Genomic DNA, 15,546 nt, shown 5'->3' on the forward strand with positions numbered 1-15,546 from the left:
AGGAAGCGCCCTTATTAATGTTTATCAAAATAAAAGAGAAATAGAAGCCGGCGTTTACAAAATACCATGTAGGGACTGTGAAAAAGTGTACGTTGGGCAAACTGGCCGTTCGCTATCTCAAAGATTATCCGAACACAAAAGATCTGTTAGATATGGGTATGAAAACTCGGGGATTTTCATTCACCTTAGGGATTTAGGGCACCAGATTAACTGGAGTGAGTCGTCTTTGCTTTTTAAGAGTACCTGTCCGTACAGAAGGAAAATCCTGGAATCAGCCATCATAAATCAATCAAACACAATAAACCTATCTGGGGGCCAATGGAAAGCTGACACAGTGGACAATACTCTTCTCAACCCTATCATTAAGAAGATAATCCACGGAGACCGACCACCAGACATGCATCAGAGGTCAAGACTTCCTCCAAGCGGCTCAACAATAAGAACACGCACCTGGATGTAATTAAATTTGGCTAATCCTTCCAGCAATTATAACAACTATAGAACAATTGAACACACCCTTTTGCTTTCATATATAAACCGTCACTCTCCACTGTATTCCTTACTTTTACTTTACATCCTGAAGAGGGTCGATGTTTATTGACCGAAATATAGTGTGATTTATTCATATTTCCTGTGTTTCTTTTATGGGCCTTTTTGAAAAAACATGTTAAACTGTTCGATTACAGTTATAAATAAGACATATATATATATATATATATATATATATATATATATATATATATATATATATATATATATATATTTATAGGATCCTCATCATTATCTACTCCTATGTGTGTTGGCACAAAAGGCTTCGGTTAGATCTCGCCAGTCCTTTCTATCTTGGAAAAATCAATACTTCTCCATTCATCATCTCCTACTGCACGCTTCATAGTACTCAGCCATGTAGGCCTGGGTCTTCCAACTGTTCTAATACCATATGAAGCCCAGATGAGAGCTTAGTGAAATATTATATCCGGTCACGCTCAACAGTATTACTAGACGTATAACAGCTCGGTCTCTTCCCGTTACTCAGGTAGGGGGAGGGGGAATAGTCATACCCCGGTGAGAGGGGTTATAGTTTACAAAGGGGGTGTTTTGAGAAAGATTGAATCTCTGTGTGGGTGTGAATGTTTGCAAATATATCTATCTGAATATCTAGACGTCATTTATGACGGATCGCGTACAGTGGTAATGGATATTTCGGTGAATTGATCATAAAAAGAATTTAAGAACAAATTAATAAAATTAGATTAACTATTTATTTATATTTCGATTCATTACAAATAAGTATGGTATAATAAAAACAAAATGGTAAGAATTCTGAGCTCAGACCAAAATATGATATAATGAGTAAAAGTGTAATTCTTTAGATGAACTTTTAACAGAATAAACAGCCACTAAATACAATTATAAAATATGGAAAGCAGGATATTCATTATCTCATTAATCTTACTAAAATTTTACAAATGTTCAACAAATATTTTAGTTTTTATATTTATGTAGAATAAAGACCTTCAAGAGAGATTTAAAAATATGAAAGACAAATAACTGAAATAAATCTGAATTCAGTCTAGGGATTTTTAAATATTTTTAGAGATACTCTTGATAAGGAAAATTAAAATAATCAGACACGTTCTGATGCTAGAAAAAAAAAAACAATTTATCCACTTTTAAAAGACTTATATAACGAAGCTGTACTAGTCAGGGCCTCCAATATTAGGTTACTTTTCAGTGAGTGATCAGACTTACCTCTCCCACCATCACCAATCTCCAGTTGGCCAGCGTGGTAATGAAAACTGACCAAACTCCAGACATGAATAAGGACATGTCTGATATCTTTGTCATGCAGTGGACTAGAAACAGCTCTCTCTCTCTCTCTCTCTCTCTCTCTCTCTCTCTCTCTCTCTCTCTCTCTCTCTCTCTCTCTCTCTGAGCATTTAATCAATTCTCTGTTTGCCTTAACCCGGACAAGTCTTGACAGGGAGGTGACAACAGATATCTGTCAGCGAAAATAAGAACGAGTAAAAAATCGTGATTCAAATTGCAATCTTTCCTTTAGCGCACCGATGGCTGTCAGAATACACCCGAGGCAGCGCTCGCCTCTCCAGATCTCAACGTCAAAAATACCCGTCAGAAAATCAGTGCAGGTGAAATTGCATGTTAGCTGTTGTCTCGTGGCAATTCTTTACGCCTTTTTTTTTGCGCTATGGGCCATCTTGCTTTTCAATCATTGGATATTTTCACTTGTTTGATCCTGGAAGTGTTAGTCGGGATGCCTGAAAACGTCAATTCAATCAGTTAATCAATTAATCTTCTCGCTATTATCAGCTAAATGAGGTCAGAGGAAGCAGATGAAAATCATAACAATGTGATACATTTATACGAGTTTTTTTTTCCTGACAGTTATCGTAAAAGTGATGATTTATGCCATAGTAGTATTATGCCCTTGTAAACAGTTTGTAATCCTCATGTATTTCATACACGCTCATACATTGTAACGTGATTGTTCTCTCTCTCTCTCTCTCTCTCTCTCTCTCTCTCTCTCTCTCTCTCTCTCTCTCTCTCTCTCTCTCTCTGATATGAGAAAAACCTGTTTAAGTTTCCGATAGTATGTTTCATATTATTATAGTTTTGATGTCATTATTATCCTCAACCGTTTGTATATAAGCTTCTGATGTCACGTTATTAACCAATCATTATCCAGCCCGTTTTTTCTGTTAAGACCTGGTCGCAGTCTGCCACAAGTCTTTGGTAGTATGAGACAAGTAGACATGAACGCAAATTCAAAATAAAATGAAGCGTTTTTTCGTTTGTTTTAGCTGATACCAAGTTGTGGAATGATCTTCCTAATCGGGTAGTTGAATCAGTAGAACTTCAAAAGCTCAAAGTTGGTGCAAATGTATTTATGTTGACCAGGCTGACATGAGTCTTTTTATAGTTTATATATGACATATCTGTTTTTGACGTTGTTAATAGTTTATATAGGACATATCTGTTTTGACGCTGTTACTGTTTTTAGAATGATATATTGTTAATTTATTCTTATCATTTATTTATTTCCTTATTTCCTTTCCTCACTGGGCTATTTTTCCCTATTGGAGCCATTGGTCTTATAGCATCTTGCTTTTCCAACTAGGGGTGTAGCTTGGCTAATAATAATAATAATAATAATTATAATAATAATAATAATAATAATAATAATAATAAAGGTGCAAGACACGGGCTCTTACCTAAGACGCCCGTGAGTTGAGAAATAGAATGAAGTCTCTATTCAAAGAATATAGGTGGCCGATGTGGTAACGTCCCTGACTGGTAAACGCCAGATGGGGTTCGTGTCCCGCTCAAATTCGTTAGTTTTTTAAGGTAACTGCAACCTCACCATCTTTGCGAGCTGAGGATTGTGGGTTTGGGGAGCCTATAGGTCTATCTGCTAAGTACTCAGCAGCCATTGCCTGGCTCTCCTTGGTCTTAGCTTAGATGGAGACGGGGCTTGGGCGCTCATCATATCTATATATAGTCAGTCCTTAGGGCATTGTCCTGCTTGATAGGGCAAGGTCACTGTCCCTTGCCTCTGCCATTCATGAGTGACCTTTAAACCTTTAAGAGAATGTATTTTAGTTTTATAATGATGCCAAATAGAATGGTTTTCTGGAAAAAAAGTATTCAAATATCTAATTGTTATATCATGAATATTGCACAGGAATATACAGCAGGTGTCAATAGAAATGTAAACATTACGTTTATGAAATTTATTGATTAAATGATGTATTCCTAAATTTCTGTGGAAGAAAATAGAGCATAATCTAATTTAGACAAAGTTTTTTTTTTCGAAATTATTTTTCCTCACATTATGAAAAGTATCTTTCGGAAGGATTCCATATCGTTTTCTAATATCCTATATAAAGTCTGCAGTTATTCTAAGTAAGAGAGAGAGAGAGAGAGAGAGAGAGAGAGAGAGAGAGAGAGAGAGAGAGAGAGAGAGAGAGGAGATGGTATTACCTTAGATTCATTTACCATTGGAAAAAATAATATCGAAATACATATTTGATACAGTTCGCAAACATCCCCCCCTCTCTCTCTCTCTCTCTCTCTCTCTCTCTCTCTCTCTCTCTCTCTCTCTCTCTCTCTCTCTCTCGTGTTAAAAGCGAGCCACTTCTATTTGAATTTACTGAATACCCCTTATAACTGCGTGTATAAGTGTGTGATTCTGGTCAAATGTTTGTAAATAGATTTGCTCGAGTTCTATAAGAAATATTATATAATAACCTTCATTAGAAATGTCAATAGAATAAAACATACATCTTTATTTTCTATGACAATATGAAAGAATGCAAGACTTCATTCTCGGATTGGTTTCATATTTGAAAATATTTATGAAATTCCATAATCGTAAACGTTTTAGCGATATATGTTATAACGATATTTGAGGCCAAGGAAATTGTTTCTGAAAACACAAGCGTGAAATCAAATAATCAATAAGGAATTATTATCTAACTATATACTTCTAAGGACAAAGCAATTCATACCATTTTAGGGTTTTTTGATTAAAAATTTGAATTGGAGAATAAACATATTTTTATATACACATATAAACACAGACACACACACACACACATACACACACACACACACATATATATATATATATATATATATATATATATATATATATATGTATATATATAAATATATACGTATGTATGTATATATATGTATATATATAGAATATATATATATATATATATATATATATATATATATATATATATATATATATATATATATTTATATATATGTATATTTATGTATATATATATATATATATATATATATATATATATATATAATTATAATAATATATATATAATATATAATATATATTGAAGCTGGAAGACAATTATAAGCTCTCCTTAATGAATATGATGTTCCAAACACTTATTTTGAACAAATTTCCAGATTTAAGACGAAAAATAATTCAGGAACAATCAGTTCATCCATATGGAACAAGAAATTCAAACTTAACTCTCCCTTTCATACGTATTAATAGATGCGAGCAATCGTATCTATACCAAGGTATTAAACTTTGGAATACTCTGCCCGCTTATCTAAAGGCACTGCTTAGCGTTCGGTCTTTTAAGAAATCATATACAAATCTCCTGTTATCTGGGTATTAAGCTTTATTAATAAATATTTATACTTGCCTACCTAACCACAAACGCAAGTATGTTTCATTGTTTAGAATATTTTTTTTATTTGTAAAACTAGTTCTTTTACTGAGTTTTTTGCTTAATATCTACAATTTTTTCAATGTATATACCATTAGCTTTCATATACCATCTTTCCTTATCATATAAATATTCATTTCCATTTGTTTTTAGGCTAAGATTCTCATTTATATGTATCTATTTGTATACATATGATTATGTATATGTATGCGTACATTTTGTATATCTATATCCATATTTACTTTATTTTTTATTTTTACTTAATTGATGATATTATTTTGTTGTATTATTGCCCGAAGAGCTCTGCTCCACATGGGCTTGGACTGAGTCTATTTTTCTTTTTGTAAATCTTTGAATGTAAATATTTTTTGTCCAATAAAACATTATTATTATTATTATTATCATTATTATATATATATGTATGTATGTATGTATGTGTGTGCGTGTGTCTGTGAACATGTCTATATATATATATATATATATATATATATATATATATATATATATAAATATATATATATGTGTTTGCGTGTGTCTGTGAATATGTCTATATATGTTCATGTATTTACTTATATAAATATATATATATATATATATATATATATATATATATATATATATGATGTGTGTGTGTGTGTGTGTGTGTGTATGCATATATATGTGTGCGTGTGCGTGTGTGCATTTATATATATATATATATATATATATATATATATATATATATATATATATATAATGGCTGTGTTTTTCCAAGGCCATAACCTTCACATATATGCAAACTAAGTTTTCGTTATATATGAAATGAAAATAATTTCAATAAACAGAAATTATACTTTTTTTCTTAAACAATTGCAGTATTGCACAACCGTGCAATAATGCTATATGATTACAACGTTTACAATATGTCCCCTGTTTCTTTTCAGTGAATGGAGGGTTTAATATCCTAATTGCTTAAACTTCTATCGTCGCTTTAGAATTCTAGGATTGTAATCGCTAACTTTATATTAGTATACAAATTCAGTATCTTTTTATGTTAATGAAATTCAAATTGCGTATTAATTTAATGTTTATGAAATTAAAATTGCGTATGAATTTTATGTTTATGAAATTCAAATTGCATATGAATTTTATGTTTGTGTTAGTTTTATCAATTTTAAATCATAGTTCCTAACATTAGAACTTTTTTGCTTTTTTCCTCAATTCCTTAATGCATGGTAGAAATTATATACAGACTTGTTTTAGAATTTATTTTTACCATAATGAAAAAAGCATTGATATTTTGATATAACTAATGAAATATTTATAAAACAGCAGGTTTTCCACTTGAATATGGTCACATGTTTTGATAAACAACTACACGATTCTAATCTTATATCTTGTTTATCAACGTAAAAAGGTAACCACCTACACGTGCTTTATGGTTAATAAACGTGAAAGTGAAGGAATGTATCTAAACTTGTCTTCTATTCATGTTTTTATTGAAGTAATTCAAGGATTCTCCTTCACAATACGTCTTTCAACATTGCAGCATATTGCTTTTCAGCAATTATATGCGTGGGGAATTTATATAACGCAAAGACACGAAAGAAAGTATATCATTATTTCAAGAGGAATAATTTTCCCGACCTTCGTAAGCCAATATCCAACAAAGACTTAGACAGATTAAAACAACCTGTAATACTGAAATACTGGTTTATCCTTTAATTGATATTGGAGGGAGAGAGAGAGAGAGAGAGAGAGAGAGAGAGAGAGAGAGAGAGAGAGAGAGAGAGAGAGAGAGAGAGAGATGAATAATATATATTGAAAATGAATAGAAAATATATAGACATCATCATCATCATCATCTCTTCCTACGTCTATTGACGCAAAGAACCTTGGTATGAACATAATCATTGTTAATAATAGGTTGACATAGGAAATAGAGGAATGGCATGCACAGATGTTCCGAAAGTAGATTAAATAACAAATAAATTCAAGAACTGGAAACTCATCAAAATTATATGGATTTCCTTATGATAGTTTTCTTTCCCATAGATTGAATTGATTGGATGATTTGGAGTTTTCTGGTATCCTGGCATCTAAGGTTATTGACGCCGATCCCATAAACTAGAATTGATATAAAAAAAAAATCGAAAAATATTCATCTAAGCTGCTTTGCTAGGAAGTCTATCCCTGTGTTTCATTTTTATCTATTTCCATTATTATCAGACAATTATTTCATAAGAGGTCATTGGAAAGATGTAAAATATTGTTTTGTTTCTGATGGATAAAAAAATGCTTGATAGATATGTATTATTTACTTTGATATTTTTCAAAGGATGAAGGAAAAAATTATCGTCTGTTATTCAAAAGAGTAAAACGTTTTTATAGTGACAAAGTGGTTAGGAATGAATCTCGTATATATATATATATATATATATATATATATATATATATATATATAAATTTGTGTATATATATATATATATATATATATATATATATATATATATATATATATATATACGTTATATAGGTATATTTGTAACAGTGTATATATATATATATATATATATATATATATATATTTATATATGTATATGAATATAAATATATATATATATATATATATATATATATATATATACATATATATATATATATATATATATATATATATATATACTGTATATATATACATATATGTATACATATATATGTATATACAATGAATATAAAACACTATTAAAGATTAAAAATCAGCTACAAACCTCAAGAAAGACAAAATAATGCATCGTTTCTAAATCTCCATTTCTTAGGATATAAAACGAAGCTCGATCATAGTTTAGTAGAAAATAGAAATAGAGAAATATTTCCATTGACTATCACAAGAGTTAGCGAGTCTATGCATTGCACGATCTTGCTTAAACGTTTCAATTTAAACTTTCTAGATTTATTGAAGCAGTTTCGGTTACACGAGAAGGGTTACAAGACAAATTGGTTTATATTGGAATTGCTAGAGAACTTTAGATATTTTAGAATTGCCATATTTTTTTTTTATTTAGTGAACATTTGTAATTTGTAATTATCTGGCATCATAACATCAGTCGTCATTTATGTCAAATGAACATCAACCGATATCAATTTAGGAAAAGAAATTTGGATGAATGCGAGATGTGTTAATGTCAACATTATTAGAATTTCTAAATTTACTTTCATATTCAAAATAGGAGGAATTAACTTTTATATGTTTAAATCACTAGTAATGTATTGTCAGGAAAATTATGCGTATTTCAAATCTAATCAAACTTTAAATTATATTCATAAAATACACTATCCAACTAATCTAGTAGTTCATGCTCTATTTTTCTCTCTTGTTTACCTTTTAATTGTTTCTTCCTAAGGTATTCAGTTTTATATCTGATATCATTCGTCACTATATCAATACAGTTTGTCAGTTGCACTTTTATCTGAATAAATTTCAGTTACTTAAAATTATCTTTTCAACATTTCAATCATTCCTGTATTTATTTTTCTTTCTTTCTTTTTTTTTAATTCATAGATATGTCAATGCAGTATACAAGAATTTATTTCCATTGTCTTTTATTGAAAGTCTTATTTAAAAGTAATGCTCTTCATCTACGTATCTAATTTTAACTTTTTCTTTGAGGAATGTGAACAAATCAAAACAATTTATTACATTTATGAAAATAATTTTGTCCAAATTCTTTTATCATTCATTCCAAGTAACATATAAAGACCAACAAGGGTCTTTATAGCTATAGAAATATCTTCTATACTTGAGATAGCATATTATGGAAAAAATAAATTTTGACGAATAAAAAAAATTATATTTTTCAGATTTTTGCACTATAAAGAAATCTGTCAAAGCTATAACTGTGATCCTTCCATCGCAGCTAACATTTATGCTAACCACGTATAACCTCCTTTGAGAACTTGTCAATCAACTTCCATGCGTGAAATTCTGTATGCAACTAGACAGTCATATGCATTGATATACATACATACATATATATATATATATATATATATATATATATATATATATATATATAATGTATGTTGGTGTATATATATATATATATATATATATATATATATACATATATATATATATATATATGTATATATATATATATATATATATATATATATATCTGCATATATATAAGTGTATATATATGTATATATATGCATACATATATATATATATATATATATATATATATATATATGAATATATATATATATATATATATATATATATATATATATATGTGTGTATATGCATATATATAAGTGTATATACAGTATATATATATATATGTGTGTGTATATATAAAGATACCTTAACGTAGTAATAGGGTTTGTGTATCGACATGATCAGCAAAACTATTAAAGTCAACCCCCGCCCAACCCAACCCCGCCCCTACTAGGATGATTTGCAGTAACAATCTGACAGTCTCCCACTATCACCAATCTGCAGTTCGCCAACGCGTTGATGAAAAAAGGCTAAACCCCAGTCATAAATAACGACCCATTTAAGGCTTTTGTCGTGCAGTGGACTATAACCTGCTGCATATGTTGTTATTGTTGTTATGTTTTTGTATATATTGTACATATATGAAGATTTGCCTTTTAAATTAATGGTGCCAACTAGTTACAGTACTCCATATCCTTGACGAGTAATTAAGAATATAGTCGCTATAGTAACGTCTTTTTTTCCAACAGACCGTGGTACTCTTTGACAACAGTTCAACTAGCGAAAGATAGATTAAACCAGGTGCTCTACATTCCAGCATAGTTATTCATGCGTGAAGGGAAAAGCAGTTGTGTTCCAGAAATGGAAAAAAAAATATCTTCACTAGTGAGTAAGAAGAGTAGGTAGCAATGGTGAGTACCCTTTAAAAAAAATCAAATGGTAAAAATCCTGGAATGAATGTTGCCAGGCATTTACCCTTTAAAAAACAGATGTTTTGCTGAAATACGGCTGAGAACAGCATTAAAATTACGATACATGTATATGAATCTGATTTCTATAGAATATTAGTAGAGATCGTTCAAAAGAGAAAATGAAGTAAATTAAAGTGTTTATTAGAAAATAAACGGTTATGCGTATAACTAATTTGCTTCTTGTGATGTGTCTGATGTGTAAGTCTGATATTTATGATAACAGGTTAATTTGTGATTCACCAGCAAATAGATGAATTTCTTATGACTTTGCGCAGTAGGTTGGTAATATAATATATTATATCTAAACAAATACTAAGTAAATCAGTGCTATAGGATATTTCAATGCTTTATTAACTGAATGTGCTCGCAATAATAGCGGGAAATAACTTTGTATTTATGAAAGGGAAAAAGATATGCTAAACACGGGAACCTGTTCTGATGAAATTTCTATCGAAAGTGAATAGACTTAATCTGAAAACCCCCTTCGAGTTCTCCACAAACTCTTAAAATGCTAATTGATTTACAAGACAAAGATACCCAAAACAGACTATCAAAAGTGAGGGAAACGTAAATCTCTCTCTCTCTCTCTCTCTCTCTCTCTCTCTCTCTCTCTCTCTCTCTCTCTCTCTCTCTCTTATTGAACGTCATCCCCTCTTTAGAATTAATCATAATTGCATTAAAAAGACATGTTAAAATTGCATTGACCTTTTTTATTTTATTTTTTTTTATAAAATTTTAATACAAATCATAAAATTCAACGCATCAAAGAAAACATGTGATGAAATTACTATAACCAATTATCAAATAAAATTTCATCTTCATTTGCTAAGAGGAATGGTTACTATAAAAGACGCGCTGTTTCAGACAATTTGCTCCCTTCCTCGATGTAGGATGGATCTTCCCATGCAAAATAATTTACAATTAATCATATAAAGTAAACAAACTGCAATTACAGAAAAATGCATAATGCAATGGTGGAACAACATTCATTGCGTATATGCATTCAGTCACCAAATAGAATTCAATTTTCTCCTTTGGAAGGAATATCTTGCATGCGTGCAATGCAATTCTATAAACTGCAGCATATTCTTTCGTGCTTCACTTTCAAGGGTTATTTATGCCATACCCCACCCTCTCTCTCTCTCTCTCTCTCTCTCTCTCTCTCTCTCTCTCTCTCTCTCTCTCTCTCTCTCTCTCTCTCTCTCTCAGTGCATTATGCTATCAAGTATTATTTCAGAGGGAACATATTTCAGCATTCTCCTGTATGTTTTTATTAGTTCAGTCTGAGAACTATATTTAGATGGTATATTTAGTATACAATGAAGAAGGAAATCTATCAAAGTTTATTTATGAACTAGTATATGCGACCCGTCAACATGATGTCTAAATATATAGATAAGTATACACACACGGACACGCACACACGTACCCACACACAGATTCAACCCCTCCACCCCCTTCTAACTACAACACGGTAGTTTCAGCAATTTGAGGTAGAGTATGGTTTCCGAGTGTACCTCTCGGGGTATGACCTCTCACCAGTTTATGACTACCCCCTCTCCTCCCTACCTGAGGGACAGAGAAAGACCGAGTAGTCATACGTTTGACAATACTGCTCAGAGTGATAGGATATATATATATATATATATATATATATATATATATATATATATATATATATAAATGTGTGTGTATCATTTTTCTAACATTGCATTAAATGACGACCATATAACTTTAACAATATTGCGTAATAAAAGTAAAATATTGTAATGTAAATAAACACATTTAATATTTCTCTCTAATTCTATTGAGCAAGGCCATTTGAAGATTAACTGTGCTTGAAAAGAAATCCCATAAAAAATATTTTTCGACTCTTATTATTTTGAAATAAATCATCTGTAGTATTGATTTACATATATATGACTACTAGAGGTCTAATTAGATTATAATTTTAGTGCTAAATTCATAGAAGGAATAGTAAAGTATCTTTTCATTCAAAATCTCTTATATAAACACTGTGCTATTTCTGCATTATCAACTATTTATCATTTATCTCCGTGTTGCAAGATTATTGTTATATCCATTAACGTTTGTGGTGGCCTATTGGAAACATCCTTGCCTGGCTCGATAGCTTCTTGTAGTGTCTGCAACCTCACCATCCTTGTGACCAAGGTATGGGAACTTTATGGGAGACTATAGGTCTACCTGCTGAGTAATCAGCAACCATTGCCTGGCCCTCTTTGATCCTAGCTTGGGTGGAAAGTGGACTTAGGCAATGATCATATGTATACTGTATATGGTCAGTCTCTAAGGCATTGTCCTACTAAGGCTTTGTCAAGCTAGGGCATTGTCAGTATCATTTCCTTCTGCCATTCATGAGTGACCTTTAAACCTTTAAACTGGATTTTAAAGACCAACCTGTAACAGCGCCCTTAGATTTTAATCAAGACTTAAGACAAATCTTACAAATCTTGAGTATTTACAAAATAAAGCCTTATCTGGGTATGACGTTAACAACTGAATTTTAACACTAGAGATTTTTTCTTTTGAAATGTATTCTTAAATCACATAAAATGTAATTATCATCAACTGTTATGTCATATTATGTATAATTAAACAGAAACAGGAAAAAGAGAAATGCACTTCAAGGATCAGTAGAGATAATCAAAATAACAATGATCTTATACATTACTTTTCAGCGGCACTAAAAGCTTCTTCGAATAGGATATAGAAACTAAAGGATATCCAGGAAAAAATATCTCCTCTATAAATTGAATATATACAAAAATATAAAGATATATAAATATTTATAAATATGTTTCTTTCTAGTCACTTTCACAGGCAAAACTCGGTCTCTCCCTGTTCTTCAGGTAGGGGAGAAAGGGAGTAGTCATGAGAGGGGCTGTGGTTTAATTAAGAAAGGGGGAGAGAGCGGGAAGGAGAGAATTTGTGTGTGAGTGTGTGCATATCTTTCTTAATATTTAGCCCTCATTTTGAAGCGTCGCTTTCACTAGTAACTAGTAAGCTTCTACTACTACTACTACTACTACTACTACTACTACATGTTGATGATAACAGCAATAATAAAAATAACAAACAACAACAACAATAACAACAACAATAATAATAATAATAATAATAATAATAATAATACTTTTCTCTCACAATATCCCAACGAGAATTCACGTCCTAATTATGTGGGGTACAAAAGAATTTCAATTCTTTCTCACACAAAGGAAATTCTGACAGAAATGAGAAATGGAACAGACAAAAAAAAAAAAATACTTAAGACCTTTGATTGATGGGGTCGAAAACAAGAGGGCAAGTTCCAAGACATGAAATGATCGTTCGGTGTTTAAGAAAGAGTAAAATTTTATCTGAAATATAAAGGAAAGTAGAGATCATTATCATTATTCGGTTTAAATATCGATATTTATTATTATTGTTGTTGTTGTTTTTATTATTATTATTATTATTATTATTATTATTATTATTATTATTATTATTATTATTACCTTCACCACGGCAGTTATAAAATCGAGTCGTTTTACTTATTTATATGTCGTGTGTCTGTCTGTGGAAATGATTACATCAAAACAACTTGGCGGATTTTGACCAAATTTTCACCCCAGATAGATAGATCTCAGGTCATGGACGACCCCATTAATTTTTGGAGATGATCTGGATCCTGATTCTAGATTCGGATTTGCATTTCCCGCAATCTACAGTCAGAATATGAAAAGGTGTGTGCGCTGTCCTTAGACTTTAGACAGATGTTACAGTAGATTTATTGGTGTGCTACTGTCTTAAGCACACATTTGAGTATGAGTTGTTTTCAGATGTATTTAAATGGTTTACTGAACACATCTTAGTGGTTTTTAAGTTTTATTGTGAATAAACAACTGAGTTAAACATCTCCATCACTGGAGGAAGCTGTGTTGGTCCACATGACCAATTCTGGTGAAGTTTAGATATGAACTGAACAAATTACCGATATCCCAAATATCGTATACTTGCTTTAATTTAGCTAAGTGACGGAATCGGAAGACACCTGCATCCGGTGACGTCACAAACTTTCACACGAAGAGACAATGTGTTGACATTAAGAAAGAATGGCAACTCAGCATCTTACATCCTGCTTACAATTTGAATGACTATAGCAAATCTCACGGTTAGCTCTTCCAACCAACATGACATATTACGTCATTTGTTTTAAACATGTAATATTACTATTCTAACTATTACATAAGCTCGGCCAGCTATCTCAATTTTTTTTTTTACAAAAATTTAACAACAAGCCGAAACATGGTTATTAGGTGTGACTGGACATACGTATTATTCTTTGTTTAAAATTAGCTATATCCAACTGAGGACGAATGTCCAAATAGGCACATCAAAAAATAATAACAATAATGCATACAAAAAAGATATTACCAAAGCAAAAAGAAAAATGCATGATAAAACCAAGATCATATATATGGTACATTGCTAGCAAATGATTACATGGTACCAAAAACAAAATAAATTCTGATTTACAAATGATTCGGTAACTTGATAAAGAATAATTGTTACCTTTGTCAGAAACAAGATACTCAATTTTTAGTGCACAAATACGAATTCCTGGTACGTACACGTACCACGGTTTCGTACATATATATATATATATTTATATATAGGGCTGATACATTTTATTAGATGCCCATAGATTTTGTTATATATTTTATTATATTTTTTTTTTCTCTTTTCTTTTTTAACATTCCGGCTTATATATTTTTATTAGATGCCGAGAGAAAAAAATGATTTATATCCTTTTTTATTTTATTTATTTTTTAAATGTTATTTTAAATGTATTTTTAACAATGCAAATGTAGAGAATTTCTTTAATTACATATTACTAGCGTACTAATCAGCTTTTCATACAAACATCATCCTGACAAATTACTCCCTTAGCGAATGAGGTGGCCACTCATACAGCTTTGAACTGGATCAGGTAGGGGGTATTGTCAGGGCTATTCAACTCGTTCCTTTGTAGCTGCTTGCTGTGCCGTAACCTACGCCAAACAAGGATGTTCACGGCGATAAAAATTATCACCGTTACACAAAAACTAGCCAGTAATATAGGGTGAAGAATCTCTTTGTAAGTCGGTGACAGGTGGTCCTTTTCGGTAAGTTTCATCAACCGCTTTGCCACACTTCCGTTGTAGGGGAGAGGAAGTGCGGGCATTGTAGAGGTCCACGTGAAGTTCGCGAAGTAAGCTCGTTCTCTGATGATTGTCCGTAGGCCAGTCACCATGGAATTCGGGGAAGTCCCGATACAGCCATCTGCTGCGACGAAGATGTTGTTGAAGGATGTGGATCCGTCAGG

The sequence above is a fragment of the Palaemon carinicauda genome, chromosome 3 (assembly GCF_036898095.1).
Source record: "Palaemon carinicauda isolate YSFRI2023 chromosome 3, ASM3689809v2, whole genome shotgun sequence".
Lineage (NCBI taxonomy): Eukaryota > Metazoa > Arthropoda > Malacostraca > Decapoda > Palaemonidae > Palaemon > Palaemon carinicauda.